General features: G+C 46.9%; 1 protein-coding gene and 1 long non-coding RNA gene across 4 annotated transcripts in view; one reads left to right on the top strand and one right to left on the bottom strand.

Moving 5' to 3' along the window:
• Positions 1–6,713, bottom strand: part of SCAP (SREBF chaperone) — a 99,810-nt gene extending 93,097 nt beyond the window's left edge. For 2 of the 3 annotated variants that reach the window (XM_059879557.1, XM_059879558.1), the window contains exon 1: positions 6,520–6,691. The gene's annotated coding sequence lies outside the window, so the exon portion shown is untranslated. 3 annotated transcript variants of the gene reach the window in all.
• A 5,783-nt stretch (positions 6,714–12,496) lies between these two features.
• LOC112443483 (uncharacterized) lies at positions 12,497–15,405 on the top strand. Its single transcript, XR_003031870.2, has 2 exons — positions 12,497–12,814; positions 14,262–15,405. It is a non-coding gene; the product is annotated as an uncharacterized lncRNA (long non-coding RNA).
• The last annotated feature ends 899 nt before the right edge of the window (positions 15,406–16,304 follow it).

The raw sequence follows: 16,304 nt of genomic DNA, 5'->3' as shown, positions 1-16,304 counted from the left end.
ACTCCATGACTGTACCCTGCCAGGCTCCTCGGTCCGTGGAATTCTCCAGGCAAGAACACTGGAGCAGGCTGCCATGCCCTCCTCCAGGTACATGCTAATAAACCCATCCTAAGCTGAAAACACTGCAATGCCGAAATTACATTTACTGCACCTAGCCTGCTGAATGTCATCACTTAGCCTAGCCTACCTTAGATGTGCTCAGATCACTGACATTAAAGTTGGGCAAAATCATCTAACCCAAAGCCTATTTTATAATAGTGTTGAATATCTCATGTAACTTACTGAATACTATACTGAAAAATACCAAAATACCAAAATGAAAAAAATGGTTGTCTGAATACAGAATGGCTCTAATTATATTAGTTGGTCACCCTCATGAGTACATTGGGCACCCTCATGAGATCCAACCAGTCCATTCTGAAGGAGATCAGCCCTGGATGTTCTCTGGAAAGAATGATGCTAAAGCTGAAACTCCAGTACTTTGGCCACCTCCTGCGAAGAGTTGACTCACTGGAAAAGACTCTGATGCTGGGAGGGATAGGGGGCAGGAGAAGGGGACGACAGAGGACGAGATGGCTGGATGGCATCACTGACTCGATGGATGTGAGTCTGAGTGAACTCCGGGAGTTGGTGATGGACAGAGAGGCCTGGCGTGCTGCGATTCATGGGGTCCCAAAGAGTCAGACACGACTGAGCGACTTAACTGAGCTGAACACGAGTACATGTCTGACTGGGAGCTGTGGCTCAATGCCGCTGTCCAGCATCACGAGAGTGCTGCTGTCAACATATCACAGCCCTGAAAAGATTAAAAATTCACAATCTGGAGCGTGGTTTCTACTGAATATATGATTGCTTTGGCACCATCATATTGCTGAAAAATGGTAAGTCGAGTCATCATTAATTCAGAGGACTGCCCGAGCTTGGCAAAACTAAGGCAATGCTGATGAGATTCTAAGTGAAACATGAAAACACTGACCTCGTGCTCTGGTTTTAGAGCCAGGGCTCTCAAACTGTGGTTCCCTCAGGCAGCAGTGGCTCAGCAGTAAAGAATCCACCTGCAATGCAGGAGACACAGGAGAAGCAAGTTCAATCTCTGGGTCAGGAAGATCCATTGAAGAAGGACATGGCCACCCACTCCAGTATTCTTGCCTGGAGAATCCCATGGACAGAGGAGCCTGGTGGGCTACAGTGCATGGGGTCACAAGAGTCAGACATGACTTATCAACTAAGCATGCAAGACAACAGTAGCACCACTGAGCAACTTGTTTGAATTTCAAATTCCAGGGTCTACCTCTGACCTACAGATTCTGGAGGTGAGGTTAAAACAACTCCTCCAGGTAATTTCAACTCACACTTAAGTTTGAGAACCTAGGTATGAGTAATACTGTCTCATCTGGATAATATCAGCTTATATAATTAGGAAACTACATTTCTTGCTCAAAACCCATTCTGTTATTTTAACCTAAACTCCTGAAGAACACTAATCTATTCAATTGTGAAATAAGCTGGAAGATGACAAAGATTTAATTAGATACAATTCTGAAACCACTCATTCTGAAATAATGTACTAACCACTGCAGTGGAATGAACTAAAGAATCTAGTCTGTAAAAAGTGATAAGGAATCAACATGCTTAGAATTTCAACATTTAGATGATACGAAAATATTCTAAGGTTGCAGAATACCACAACTACAACTATTATAAATGCCATATCTGTGTACACTGATTAGTCTCTTGGGCTTCAAACTCAATTAAGTTGTTTAAAATAGAAGAAGTTCACCTGCTACAATGTTGGTGGGAATGCAAACTGATACAGCCAACAAGAGGAACAGTATGAAGGCTCCTTAAAAAGCTAGAAACAGAACTACCATATGAACCTGCAATCCCACTCCTGGGCACACATCCAGAGAAAACATAAGCTAACAGTATACATGCACCCGTGTTCACTGCAGCACTGCTTACAACAGCCAAGACAGGGGAGCAGCCTAAATGCCCATCAACACAGGAATGGACAAAGAGGCTGTGGTACATAAACACAACGGACTATTACTCAGCCATTGAAAAAATGAAATAATGTCTTTGCAGCAACACAGATGGACCTAGAGAGTGTCAAACTGAGTGAAGTAAGTCACGCAGAGAAGGAGAAATATCTTACGACATCCCTCACATGTGACATCTAAAAAGAAATGATACAAATGGATTTTCTTACAAAACAGAAAATGAACTTATGGTTGCCAGTGGGGAAGGGAAAGTTAGGGACTTCAGGAAGGCCATGTACACACCGCTCTATTTAAAAGAGATAACCAACAAGGACCTACCACATAGCATGTGGAATTCGGTTCAATGTTACAATATGTGACAGCCCGAATGGGAGTAGGGTTTGGGAGAGAATGGATACATATGTATGTATGGCTAGTCCCTCTGCTGCTCACCTAAAACTACCACAATATTGTTACTTGGCTATACTCCAATATAAAATTAAAAAGTTAAACTCTGAAAAAAAACACAAGAGGTTCAACAAAATTTTTTCTTTTTTTTTTTTTTTGCCACACCACACAGCTTGTGGTACCTTAGTTTCCTGAAGTACCCAGGCCCTCATCAATGAAAGCACAGAGTCCTAACCTCTGGACAGCCAGGGAATTCCCAAAGCTTTAACTTCTAAAGGGCTATATCAGTCACTATAGCTTCAAAGGTAAAGAGTACTACTATATTTGCAACATAAAGGCTAATGAAAAACCAAATCTTTCACACTCAGAATACAATTTCTAAAATAATTTATACTTGGTTATTAATATGAAATACCCTGATTATGTAGAATTACACTGAACTTCACTAGACTTCCAACTTAGGAACAAATGGTTAGCATGACACATTACATATTTTATGAATTCAGAAAATGCTGAGTATTAAATAAACCAGGGGGTTCTTAATGTTTTTATGAACTCCCAACAACAAAAACTCAAGTACATATCCCCAATATGTGTGTACATATCTCCAATTTTTGTGCAAAAATTATATGTATGTACTACCGTGATCAAGATTGCCAGGAGAAATATCAATAACCTCAGATATGCAGATGACACCACCCTTATGGCAGAAAGTGAAGAAGAACTAAAGAGCCTCCTGATGAAAGTGAAAGAGGAGAGTGAAAAAGTTGGCTTAAAGCTCAACATTCAGAAAACTAAGATCATGGCATTCGGTCCCATCACTTCATGGGAAATAGATGGGGCAACAGTGGAAATAGTGTCAGACTATTTTTTTGAACTCCAAAATCACTGCAGATGGTGACTGCAGCCATGAAATTAAAAGACGCTTACTCCTTGGAAGGAAAGTTATGACCAACCTAGATAGCATATTCAAAAGCAGAGACATTACTTTGCCAACAAAGGTCTGTTTAGTCAAGGCTACGGTTTTTCCAGTAATCATGTATGGATGTGAGAGTTGCACTATAAAGAAAGCTGAGTGCCGAAGAATTGATGCCTTTGAACTGTGGTGTTGGAGAAGACTCTTGAGAGTCCCTTGGACTGCAAGCAGATCCAACCAGTCCATCCTAAAGGAGATCAGTCCCGGGGGTTCATTGGAAGGACTGATGTTGAAGTTGAAACTCCAATACTTTGGCCACCTGATTCGAAGAGCTGACTCATTTGAAAAGACCCTGATGCTGGGAAAGATTCAGTGCAGGAGGAGAAGGGGACAATGGAGGATGAGATGGTTGGATGGCATCATCAACTCAGTGGACATGGGTTTGGGTAGACTCCAGGAGTTGGTGACGGACAGGGAGGCCTGGTGTGCTGCGGTTCATGGGGTCGCAAAAAGTCGGACACGACTGAGTGCCTGAACTGAATTACTGTGATAATACCAACTGTATTTATAAAATACAAAAAAAAAAAAAAAATTAAGGCTGAAATAAAAAGACTGGCTTTATTTTTTTTCCCTGAGACCCATGTGCCCCCGTGATGCATACACACACCCTCTTTGGACTCTACTGCAAAGCTGCACAGCCCAGCAGCCCTGCAAGCTGTGTCCCAGACCACTGAAGGGGGAAACTATGGAATACAGAGGTCAAATGAATATCTCCTTCCTGTTAAGTTCGACCATCCCTGACTCAAGCCTGTGACTCCGGGCTCCTCCCTTCACCCCAACATCGTCTTCTGCTACCTCTCATTTGGTGGGTAGTGGAGAAGACTGTGAAGCCAGCAGACGCAAGAAGGGCATAAAAGCATGGACTCTGTTTTCAAACAAACCTGGATTTGCAACTGGGCTCGGCTCCTAACTCACTGGGTTACCCAGGGCCAGTCAGATAACGTTTCTAAAACTAATGAGTAAAGAGGGTGATAACAGGGTCATCTCTCCTGGTTATTATGATGGTTAAGAGAGATAGGCTGCCATGAGAGCATCAGCAGAGAATCTAGATAGCCCAAGTGCTCAATAAAATATCTTACCCAGAATTATTACTTCAGGAGGCAAAAGAAGTCACCTGGACTTTGTTTCAGCAGCCAACTCAAGAAGGGAATATGTTACTGTGGAAGGCCTCCCTTGGGGCTCAGCTGGTAAAGAATCCGCCTGTGATATGGGAGACGTGGGTTTGATCCCTGGGTTGGGAAGATCCCCTGGGGAAGGGAACGGCTACCCACTGCAGTATTCTGGCCTGGAGGATTACATGGACTGGATAGTCCATGCGTCGCAGAGTCGGGCACGACTGAGCAGCTTTCACTTCTACCCTCTCCTGTGGAAGTAGCAGGCAGTGTTGTCGGGCAGACTTGGTTTGAAGGTCTGATCCCCACTGACAAGCTGGGTGACCCTGGCAACTCCATTTCTCTATGAGGGGGGAGTCTTCTTATCCGTTCAATGGGAGTGTTGATACAAACTCTACACGAAGTGCCTGTCAGAGTCAGAAAACTAACTCTCTCTTTGTCGCGAAGTCGTGTCCGACTCTTGTGACCCCATGGACTGTAGCCTGCCAGGCTCCTCTGTCCATGGGATTCTCCAGGCAAGAATACTGGAGTGGGTTGCCATTTCCTTCTCCAACACTTGGGAACCAAATGGCCACCAAGGGTGAGGGTAAGCGAATAACACATAAACTAAGTGTTATTGCACAGTCCTTGGGACACATTCAAATGCACACTAAGAGTAAGCATCCTCTAAAGCCTACCATCAAATGTTAATAAATGCCCATGTACCAAACGCCACCGGTACGGCTCATTTCCCAACTGGACAGGTGACTTCTTCATAACTGCTTGAATTCTTCAAGCAATTCACAATCTTCATCCTCCACTGTCATAAACTAGGAGTAGTAGAGTTTTCATACCCACCTACGGACAATAGGCGAATCTAGATGAGGGAGCGGGGCGGGGGTGGGGGAGACCTAAACCAGTAATGACACAGCGCATGGAGACCACCGCACGGAGACCACTGGGAGAGGTGCTGTTTCTGCCACGACAGCAAAAGAAAAGCGGGGTCTCTCAAACACCAGAGGAGCTCATAATCAATGAGAATTACTTCAGCTTCAACAAACCACCGAAAGAATAACTGTAGAGATACATTAATACACATTTTTTTTTACATCGCATGTCCCCCACAGGAAATGCTGCAAATGTGTGAGACACCTACAACACTCATCAACATAAAATTATAGACTAGTCGTCAATTAGAGGAACACCTAAAAATACACCCAACCGGACACCCTTGCCCCTGACTCCCTTACAAAAGCTTCAGTTTTTAGCTCGACACCCTAAGATGGCAGCACCCCCATAAGGACACTGCATAACCCAACTTCACAAACGTTGGGTCAGAAGCACACTCAAAGCTAGCATCGTGAAAGAAACCTTTACTAAGTCCTCTTCACAAAATGCATTGCAAAATCCCCAGGAGTTTAGTCGCCCAGCTCTATCACCACAGACGGTGCGGGCAGCGAGACGACCGGGGAAAGTCACCACGGCCAAGAGCATGTCCACCTGGACAACTATCCTGACTTCAGGCTCCTGCATGGTACACTGGGGTGATAAGCCCACCCAGAGTATAAACAGAGGCAACGATAGTGAGCACCTTGATTTATGAGGGAAACAGAAAACTAGACACCAGGCAGAACCCAGGGAAGCAACTAGCTACGTGCTGCCTCTCAAGCACATTTCACAGAAGAGACAGGTGCGGACAGCGTGCTCTCCCCTCCCCGCAACACCCAGACAGTCCAAAAGCAGGTTCTAGAACCTGCAGCTCCCCGGGGCACGGCGGGGCCCCGGGGGCGCAACAGCGCGACCCCCGGTCAGGCCAGCGGTCGCCGGGGGGCGAGGAGGAGGGCGACAGGCACGCGCGGTGGGCCCGGCCGGGGGCGCGGCCGCGGTGAGGGTGGGGTCGCGGCAAGCCGGCCCCCTCTCCGGCGCGGTCTCCCGGCGCGGCCCTTACGGCTGCTGGACAGCGCCCACGCCGGCGCGCCGCGGCCCCCATCCCGGAACCCCGCGGGCCGCGCAGCGTGAGGCCCGGGCCGGCCGGCGGACGCTGAGGGGACGCGCGCGGAGGTACCTGTGGCGGCAACAGCTTCTCGGTGGCGGCGGCGGCGGCGGCCGCGGCGGGAGGACGGGGGCGGGGCGCGGCGTGCGCGCTCCCGGCCCGCGTGGTCCGGGGCGAGGCGCCCTCCCTCACTCCTCCCTCTCAGTCTCTCTCTCCCCGCCGCCCGGCGCCCGCGCAGCTCTCCGCCCCTTCACCTCTCACCTCCTACCTTTCCCCTCCCGCTCCCGCCCCCGCCGCACTTCGCACGTGCTCCCAGCGGCGCGCGCATGCGTGGTCGAGCCCTGCCGCCCGCGACTCCCGCTCGCCCCCTGGCGGACGCCGGGCCGTACGACTCCCTGGTAGGGAAGATGTCCGGGCGGGGCCGGCGAGGCAGAGCGTCACGCTGGGACAGAACCCAGACTACAGCACCGGAGCTTTTTAACAGAACATTCCAGGGTATATTAGCAAGAACACTTACAGGACGCCCGTGTTCCCTGTTTTATAACAGCGAAAAATTAAAAGGCAGCTGAAGTATGCAACAAATGCAGTTGGGTCAAATTATGTCCATGAAAGTGACTTTCTCTAAGGCGTTTTGAAAACGAAGTTGCTGTTCAGTTGCTAAGTCGTGTCTGACTCTGCGACCCTATGGGCTGCAGTAGGTCAGGCTCCACTATCTCCCAGAATTTGCTCAAGTTCATGTCCATTGGGTTGGTTATGCTATCCTACCATTCCATCCTTCTCTTTAAAAGGATGTTTTATGAATACTAATGTGGAAAGATGTTCTTAAGAGAAGGTTCAGACTGAGCTCAATTTAAAAAAATAATCCAAGGAAAGGATTCTAGAGTGATGCTGATGTGCGCTCAGTGGACACCTCTGGGTGAAGGATTAGGGTGTTGAGATTTTTCCATTTGCTCATGGGCACACAACCATTTTCTACATGGAACACTTTGTTGTAATAGCAATATCTATGTCCACCGTTTACTCCGTGCCAGGTGCTTGAAACCAAGTCACCCTAAAACCAAGTTCTCTGTGCAGTTTATGATTAACCTCTCTAGCCAAAATGTTACTCCCTTTCTTGTCTGATGCCTGTTTCCCTAGAGACTGAGGAGTATCAGAGTAAAGAGGGGATTGAAACCGACCAGGACCCTGTGGTGCCCTCCAATAAGCAGGTAAGTTAGGGGGTGCCCGGAAAAAGAATACCAGATGTGGCTTTCTTGACATTTTATGATCCAATCCTATGATTTAAGGGCCCTGTAAGGGCCACCACGATGCTTGCTCTTGAACATGTGTCAGTAATTAATGATCTTAAGGGAAGAGAGAAATGCAGGAACAGAAAAAAGCCCATCAATCAATAGTCCAGGGATAAAGCAGAGACCTAGTTCCCCCTCAAGAGATACACACAACCATACATCTTTGAGTTCTGCAGGAACCAGGCCTGCACCCAATGAAGGATGGAAAAATGGTGTTGACCCTCCTGACATCAATCAACTAAAGCTTGGATTGCAGTTTCAATCCCTGGATCAGGAAAACTCCTGGAGTAGGGAAATGGCAACCCACTCCAGTATTTTTCCTGGAAATCCCATGACAGAGAAGCCTGGTGGGCTACAGTTCAGGTGTCGAAAAGAGTCAGACATGACTGAGCACACGTGCACACACCCTTAGCTTAGTTCAGTTCAGTTCATTTCAGTTGCTCAGTCGTGTCTGACTCTTTGCGACCCCATGAATCACAGCACGCCAGGCCTCCCTGTCCATCACCAACTCCCGGAGTTCACCCAGACTCATGTCCATCGAGTCAGTGATGCCATCTAGCCATCTCACCCTCTGTCGTCCCCTTCTCCTCCTGCCCCCAATCCCTCCCAGCATCAGAATCTTTTCCAATGAGTCAACTCTTCGCATGAGGTGGCCAAAGTACTGGAGTTTCAGCTTTAGCATCATTCCTTCCAAAGAAATCCCAGGGCTGGTCTCCTTCAGAATGGACTGGTTGGATCTCCTTGCAGTCCAAGGGACTCTCAAGAGTCTTCTCCAACACCACAGTTCAAAAGCATCAATTCTTTGGCACTCACCCTTAGCTTAAACCTTCCCCAATTTTGCTGTTTGGGGAGACACTGCTTTGGGAAAAATGCCTGGTGTTCTCCTTACTTGCTGCAAGTAATCATCAAACATTCCTTCTCACAAACTTCGACTTGGTTGTGTCTGTTGCCTCAATACCAAGAGGCAAACCCGGTTTTCAGGTAACACTCCTGGGTAAAAAAGCCTTTCTGTGGTGTCCCTGTTTCTTGTTTGTAGGAAAAAGGCTTGACCTTCCCTGAGTTCCAAAGGGCAAACTCAAACAGTTACTAACCCAGGAAGTGAGGGAATGCAGAAACAGAGGGAAACAGTCCCGGTTCCTCCGCCAGGGATTGATATAACAACAAAACCCTTTGAATTCTTCTGCTTGAAGGAAGGCCCCCAGCCAGGTGGATGATAGTAACTTCAGGCTGAGTACAAGCATCCTAGACCACCACCCTGTTCATCACCAGCCATTATATCTACTACTGCAGGCAGGAATTCCTCAGAAGAAATGGAGTAGCCATCATGGTCAACAAGAGTCCGAAATGCAGTACTTGGATGCAATCTCAAAAACGACAGAATGATCTCTGTTTGTTTCCAAGGCAAACCATTCAATATCACAGTAATCCAAGTCTATGCCCCAACCAGTAACGCTGAAGAAGCTGAAGTTGAACGGTTCTATGAAGACCTACAAGACCTTTTAGAACTAACACCCAAAAAAGATGTCCTTTTCGTTATAGGGGACTGGAATGCAAAAGTAGGAAGTCAAGAAACTCCTGGAGTAACAGGCAAATTTGGCCTTGGAATACGGAATGAAGCAAGGCAAAGACTAATAGACTTTTGCCAAGAAAATGCACTGATCATAACAAACACCCTCTTCCAACAACACAAGAGAAGACTCTACACATGGACATCACCAGATGGTCAACACCAAAATCAGATTGATTATATTCTTTGCAGCCAAAGATGGAGAAGCTCTATACAGTCAGCAAAAACAAGACCAGGAGCTGACTGTGGCTCAGATCATGAACTCCTTATTGCCACCCTAGACCATACAGGTATGACCTAAATCAAATCCCTTATGATTATACAGTGGGAGTGAGAAATAGATTTAAGGGTCTAGATCTGATAGATAGACTGCCTGATGAACTATGGACTGAGTTCATGACATTGTACAGGAGGCAGGGATCAAGACCATCCCCGTGGAAAAGAAATGCAAAAAAAGCAAAATGGCTATCTGAGGAGGCCTTACAAATAGCTGTGAAAAGAAGAGAAGCGAAAAGCAAAGGAGCAAAGGAAAGATATAAGCATCTGAATAGAGAGTTCCAAAGAATAGCAAGAAGAGATAAGAAAGCCTTCTTCAGCGATCAATGCAAAGAAATAGAGGAAAACAACAGAATGGGAAAGACTACAGATCTCTTCAAGAAAATTAGAGATACCAAGGGAACATTTCGTTCAAAGATGGGCTCGATAGAGGACACAAATGGTATGGACCTAACAGAAGCAGAAGATATTAAGAAGAGGTGGCAAGAATACACAGAAGAACTGTACAAAAAAGATCTTCACGACCCAGATAATCATGATGGTATGATCACTGACCTAGAGCCAGACATCTGGAATGTGAAGTCAAGTGGGCCTTAGAAAGCATCACTACGAACAAAGCTAGTGGAGGTGATGGAATTCCAGTTGAGCTATTTCAACTCCTGAAAGATGATGCTGTGAAAGTGCTGCACTCAATATGCCAGCAAATTTGGAAAACTCAGCAGTGGCCACAGGACTGGAAAAGGTCAGTGTTCATTCCAATCCCAAAGAAAGGCAATGCCAAAGAATGCTCAAACTACCGCACAATTGCACTCATCTCACATGCTAGTAAAGTAATGCTCAAAATCCTCCAAGCCAGGCTTCAGCAATATGTGAACCGTGAACTTCCAGATGTTCAAGCTGGTTTTAGAAAAGGCAGAGGAACCAGAGATCAAACTGCCAATCTGCTGGATCATGGAAAAAGCAAGAGAGTTCCAGAAAACATCTATTTCTGCTTTATTGACTATGCCAAAGCCTTTGACTGTGTGGATCACAATAAACTGTGGAAAATTCTGAAAAGAGATGGGAATACCAGACCACCTGATCTGCCTCTTGAGAAATTTGTATGCAGGTCAGGAAGCAACAGTTAGAACTGGACACGGAACAACAGACTGGTTCCAAATAGGAAAAGAAGTACGTCAAGGCTGTATATTGTCACCCTGCTTATTTAACTTATATGCAGAGTACATCATGAGAAACGCTGGACTGGAAGAAACACAAGCTGGAATCAAGATTGCCGGGAGAAATATCAATAACCTCAGATATGCAGATGACACCACCCTTATGGCAGAAAGTGAAGAGGAACTCAAAAGCCTCTTGATGAAAGTGAAAGTGGAGAGTGAAAAAGTTGGCTTAAAGCTCAGCATTCAGAAAATGAAGATCATGGCATCTGGTCCCATCATTTCATGGGAAATAGATGGGCAAACAGTGGAAACAGTGTCAGACTTTATTTTTCTGGGCTCCAAAATCACTGCAGATGGTGACTGCAGCCATGAAATTAAAAGATGCTTACTCCTTGGAAGGAAACTTATGACCAACCTAGATAGCATATTCAAAAGCAGAGACATTACTTTGCCAACAAAGGTCCGTCTAGTCAAGGCTATGGTTTTTCCTGTGGTCATGTATGGATGTTAGAGTTGGACTGTGAAGAAGGCTGAGCACCGAAGAATTGATGCTTTTGAACTGTGGTGTTGGAGAAGACTCTTGAGAGTCCCTTGGACTGCAAGGAGATCCAACCAGTCCATTCTGAAGGAGACCAGCCCTGGGATTTCTTTGGAAGGAATGATGCTAAAGCTGAAACTCCAGTACTTTGGCCACCTCACGCGAAGAGTTGACTCATTGGAAAAGACTCTGATGCTGGGAGGGATTGGGGTCAGGAGGAGAAGGGGACGACAGAGGGTGAGATGGCTAGATGGCATCACTGACTCGTTGGACGTGAGTCTGGGTGAACTCCGGGAGTTGGCGATGGACAGGGAGGCCTGGTGTGCTGTGATTCATGGGGTCGCAAAGAGTCGGATATGACTGAGTGACTGAACTGAACTGAATGAGAAGAAAGTCACACACACTGTAGCCCTCATCCCAAGTTTTGCCTATAAAACCCTGAAAACCATGGTGGACATTCAGGTCTTTCAAGAACAAGTCACCCATTCCCCTCAATTGACCCTTGGAATCTATCTTTCTCTGCTCCAAAGGCCTACATTTCTGTTTGTCGGGCCTCACTGTGCACCCACCATGTGAATTTGGGTTGGAAAACATGGCTGAGCTGAGCAATTTGCACAGTCCTTGCATCTGACCTTCCAAGAAACCCTGAGCTAGGTCTTGTTACCAGGTCTCACAAGAAGAGGCTCTACCCGAGACAAGGGTACAGGTCCCAGTGGACCCATTGCCCGTCCATTCCTGGGATGGGTAGTGATCATCTGCAGGTCTGGGGGAAGCTTGGCCTGATCACGCCACACACAGGTCTCGAGTGTCAAGGCTCAGCCTCACCCCATCATGCTACCCTGGGCACACTCCCTTCAGTTTACCCACACCCACCCTGCAGCGATCTGGACATGCAGACGAACCCTGTCCTGCCCTTGAGGGTGGCATCACTGGGGTTGCATAAAGGACAGATGTAACCACACCAAGGCTAAAATCAGTGGCAGCCCTTCAGGCAGCTCCAGCCCCCATCACCCCTCACAAGCCAGTCATGCCCCCTCCCATCAACCCTGTATCAACATCTCCAAAACCTTGCCTTCCTCCTTGCCCACACCGCCGTCATGGCAAAATTAAACAATAATGGTGTTGGGCTGCACCCCCACAGGCTTACAAGCCCTGTGCTTGCCCGCTTCAAGACAGAAGAATGAGCCTAGAGTCAGCAACAGAGACATCGACAGTGTGAAGAGGTGGTCCCCAACCTCTGGCACCGGGGACTGGTTTTATGGAAGACAATTTTTCCATGGCCTGGGGAGTGGGGGTCAGGGGTGGTTTGGGGATGATTCAAGAGCATTACATTTATTGTGCACTTTCTTTCTGTTATTATGACATCAGCTCCACCTCGGATCACCAGGCATTAGATCCCAGAGGTTGGGGACCCCTGCTTTAAGGATGGGGGAGCTTACCTAGTCTAAAGCAAGGTCCTGGAGCAACACCCCACCAGTGCCAAGCAGACATGGAAGAAAGGGAACCTGATGACCAGCTGTAGGGGAATTGATGTCAGGTGGGCTCATTAGTTACCAGGGAAACCAGTGGGAGGAGCATGTACCAGATGGGCCCTTTGATCAGACCAATCACCAGCTGGGGTGGGGCAAGTACTAGGAAGGTCAGGCACATGAGCAGTGTACAGGTGAAGCAGGCATATCTCAGGCAGGGCCAATGTACCAAGAGCAAGAGAACAGCCATCTTGAGTGGCCTGACCGTACAAATGGGGACAATGACCTCGGCCCAGAGTGACCTTTTAACATTTTGCCCTGTATTCAGACTTGGCTTTTGGCTTTAAAAGAGAATGTTTATTCTATAAAGGAAATATTCTTTTGTTATTTTTAGAGGGGCAACAACAGAGCAGTGTAGGGGAGCCTGACCTACACCCTTACCCAGCTTGCATCGCTCTACGTCTGATCCTTTATAACCCATGACCGGGCCCCTTGGAAGCCTTGGGCAAAAGGCACCTCAGTTCTCTGTCACCAGTCTTCCTTTGCTCTCCACTGCCTCATTCCTTTTGACAAATATGAAGTCTATCCAGTGTTTTTCGTTTTCCGAGTGATGTCACCCTGCGTGACCAAGTCCCAGTCTCTTCCTTTCACCGTCAAATTCCTACAAAGAATATGGCTCTGAACTTGGCTCGCAGCAGAAAATCTTGGGGGAATGTTCAGTTAAGTCAGAGTCTTCCTGAGCCCCACCCCAGGCCCACGGGACCCAAGTCTTCTCTCCAAAGAGCACTGGAAACGTCTTTTCACAAGCCCCACCACAGGGATGTACGTGACTAGACTGTCTTTTGGGTACTCCTGTCACCCTGCTTCCTCCCCATCCATTCCCCACCCAACCATTTCACCCAACCTTAGTTTACAGGGAACTGACTCTCAACAAGATCTATATGCCTTCTTCCAAAAAACAAGGGCCTCCAGAACTGACACTTGGTTAAGTGCTTCTGCACCCTGCAGCGCTGCCCCAAATCCCCCACTGCACAAGAACCACTGGGGTCCCTCTGGGGACCCTAAGGCTCATGGGTCCAGGGTGAATCCACTCTTGAATCTCCCCCAAGGAGTTGAACGTAAAGTGGCCATGATCTTAGGTCTTCTCCAACAAATTATTATAAAAACATGGGGAAAAGTTGAAAGAACCATATAGTTAACAACTATGTATTCTAGATTCTACAACTATTAACATTTTCTAGTGGTAAAGAATCCACCTGCCAGTGCAATACACGCAAGAGATGTGGGTTCGATCCCTGGGTCGGGAAGATCACCTGGAGAAGGGCATGGCAACCCACTCCAATATTCTTGCCTAGAAAAGTCCATAGACAGAGGAGCCTGGTCAGCTACACTCCATGAGACTGCAAAGAATCAGACACAACTGAGCGCACACAAGCAGTATCACGTTTTTCTAGAAACAACCAAAAACACCATCCCTTTATCCACCTATCAATCTTATTTCTTATGCATTTCCAGGTAAGTTGCAGATGCCTGATTTTCATTTTTAAATACAACTCAGGTGGAACAGCTTGTCAACTGGAAAACAAACAAACAACTTAGACGTGAGAACGGTGTTTTCTTTGGGGACATGACAGCCAACTAACTACAGCCTGGAAACAGCCTCTCAGATAGGTCTGAGGAACTGTTTCCAAGAGGTAAGAGATGAGCCAGGATACACAGCAAACAAAGAAAAAACATGTAGTCAAACACCAAAAGTCTACTGCTAATCACAAAAACAGACATCTCAAGTATGGGAAGATGCTGAGTCTGGGCTCCCTGAAATCATTCCACTGATATGCATCTTAACCATGAGGGCTAGTACCTGGTTTTCTTCATCCTGAGTGCCCCTCGGGGTGTACTACTGGTGGGAGGTAGGCAGCTGCAGTGGCTGATGGCTCAATGGCAGGCAACATTTTTTACTGAAATGGTCTACAAGCTCCACTTGCCCTTCCTACCCAAAGCTCAACCTTATTTTGGATTGCTCCCCATGGTAAATTAAAAAAAAAAAAGAGCTGAAGAGTTCATCCAGAAGAACAGTTCCCAGTTCTTGAGATTCCACGCGGAGCCAAATCTCACGACAATCTTGAAAAATAAGGGCTAGGTCTATTTCACAAACGAAGACAACGTCCTTGAGAGGGGAGGACATTTGCCCAGGGTCATTCTGGTAACTGATCAAGCACATAACAGCCACAGGACTCTGGCTGAGTTCCAGCCCACTGCCCGGCCACCTCAGCCTGTCATGGACACGGAGAAGGGTATTCATGATGAAACGGTGCTCTCTTTGCAATCACTTGCACTACCGATCATGCTCACGTGGAATTAAGCATTAGTGATAGCAGCTGGCAACGTGATAAGAGCACAAAGGCCGCTTTAGGACCAGAATCCTTGGATTTGAGTTAAGGGTCTGACATGCAGCTGCTCTGCAGTCGGGAAAATGAACTTAACCTCAGGGAACCTGGACTTCAGAGTCAGGTTCCAAGACACAACCAAGAAAACTGACCTCTCTGGTTTCCAAAAAACTTACATCACTATGAACACAGGTAAAACTCTTAGATTCTTAGAGCCAGCAGTCATCTGAATAACCATGATAACGGTCATTAAAAATACTCAAAATCTCCAAGTTGTATTAATATTCAATCAATGCCTTTATTAACTATCAAGTTCCTATGTGTCAGAGACAGGGATCCAAGTTAATTCTCTGCACTGGAGAAGCTGTCTTAGTGCACACCTTCAAACAAAACCTTACAGGCAATATTACAAGGTCATAATAGCTGCCAATAATAGTGACAACTATTGATTGTAAAGCCCAGAGACGGGCTTTACAATATTATTACTACCTCATAAAATCCTCACCATGGCCTTTAGAAGCAGGTCAGGTACATACGCCTCATTTTAAGGATACAGAAATGAAAGCGCCCAGAGCCATAACAACTTGTTTGAGGTCACAGACAGGCAGCATCAAATGGCCATCTGCACAAGCCCGAAGTCGAACTTTTGCCACTGAGCTTTCAAGTGCTGTGGGTGGGAGTTGGTGGGCAGGACACCAAAGAGAAGGGACCACCAAGGGGATGTTGTATGAGCAGGGCCTTGTAAGGGAAGAGTTTGCAGCGACAGCTACTGCTTAAACCACATGCCAGGGCTATCTTACTTTCATCACTTATTTGATCCTGACAATGTTTTAAACGCCATGAAACAGGCTCTTCTTATCTCCCCATTTTGTAGATGATGAAACTGAGGGCTGGCAAGGTTAAGTCACTTGAGACTGTAGTCAATGACTTCATTGTTCCCTTCTCTGTGAACAGATCCTACACACAGCCCTGCCCACGGTTAAGTGACGGTGATCGCTCCCAGTAGGGTGAGCAACTTCAGTGTCAGCCCTGGCCATGTCTTGCTTTGGTCAGTGGAGTGTGAGTGAACGTGACCTCCACAGGTCTGGCAGAAGTTTTTTTAAGCGCCATTGCTTGTGTGGGTCAGCCTCTTGTTCTTTCCCTTGGGACGAAAGAGCAACAGTCCTGCTTT

This window comes from Bos taurus, chromosome 22, assembly GCF_002263795.3.
Source record: "Bos taurus isolate L1 Dominette 01449 registration number 42190680 breed Hereford chromosome 22, ARS-UCD2.0, whole genome shotgun sequence".
NCBI lineage: Eukaryota > Metazoa > Chordata > Mammalia > Artiodactyla > Bovidae > Bos > Bos taurus.
The sequence above is the reverse complement of the archived record's forward strand: the minus strand, read 5'-3'. Positions and strand labels throughout refer to the sequence as shown.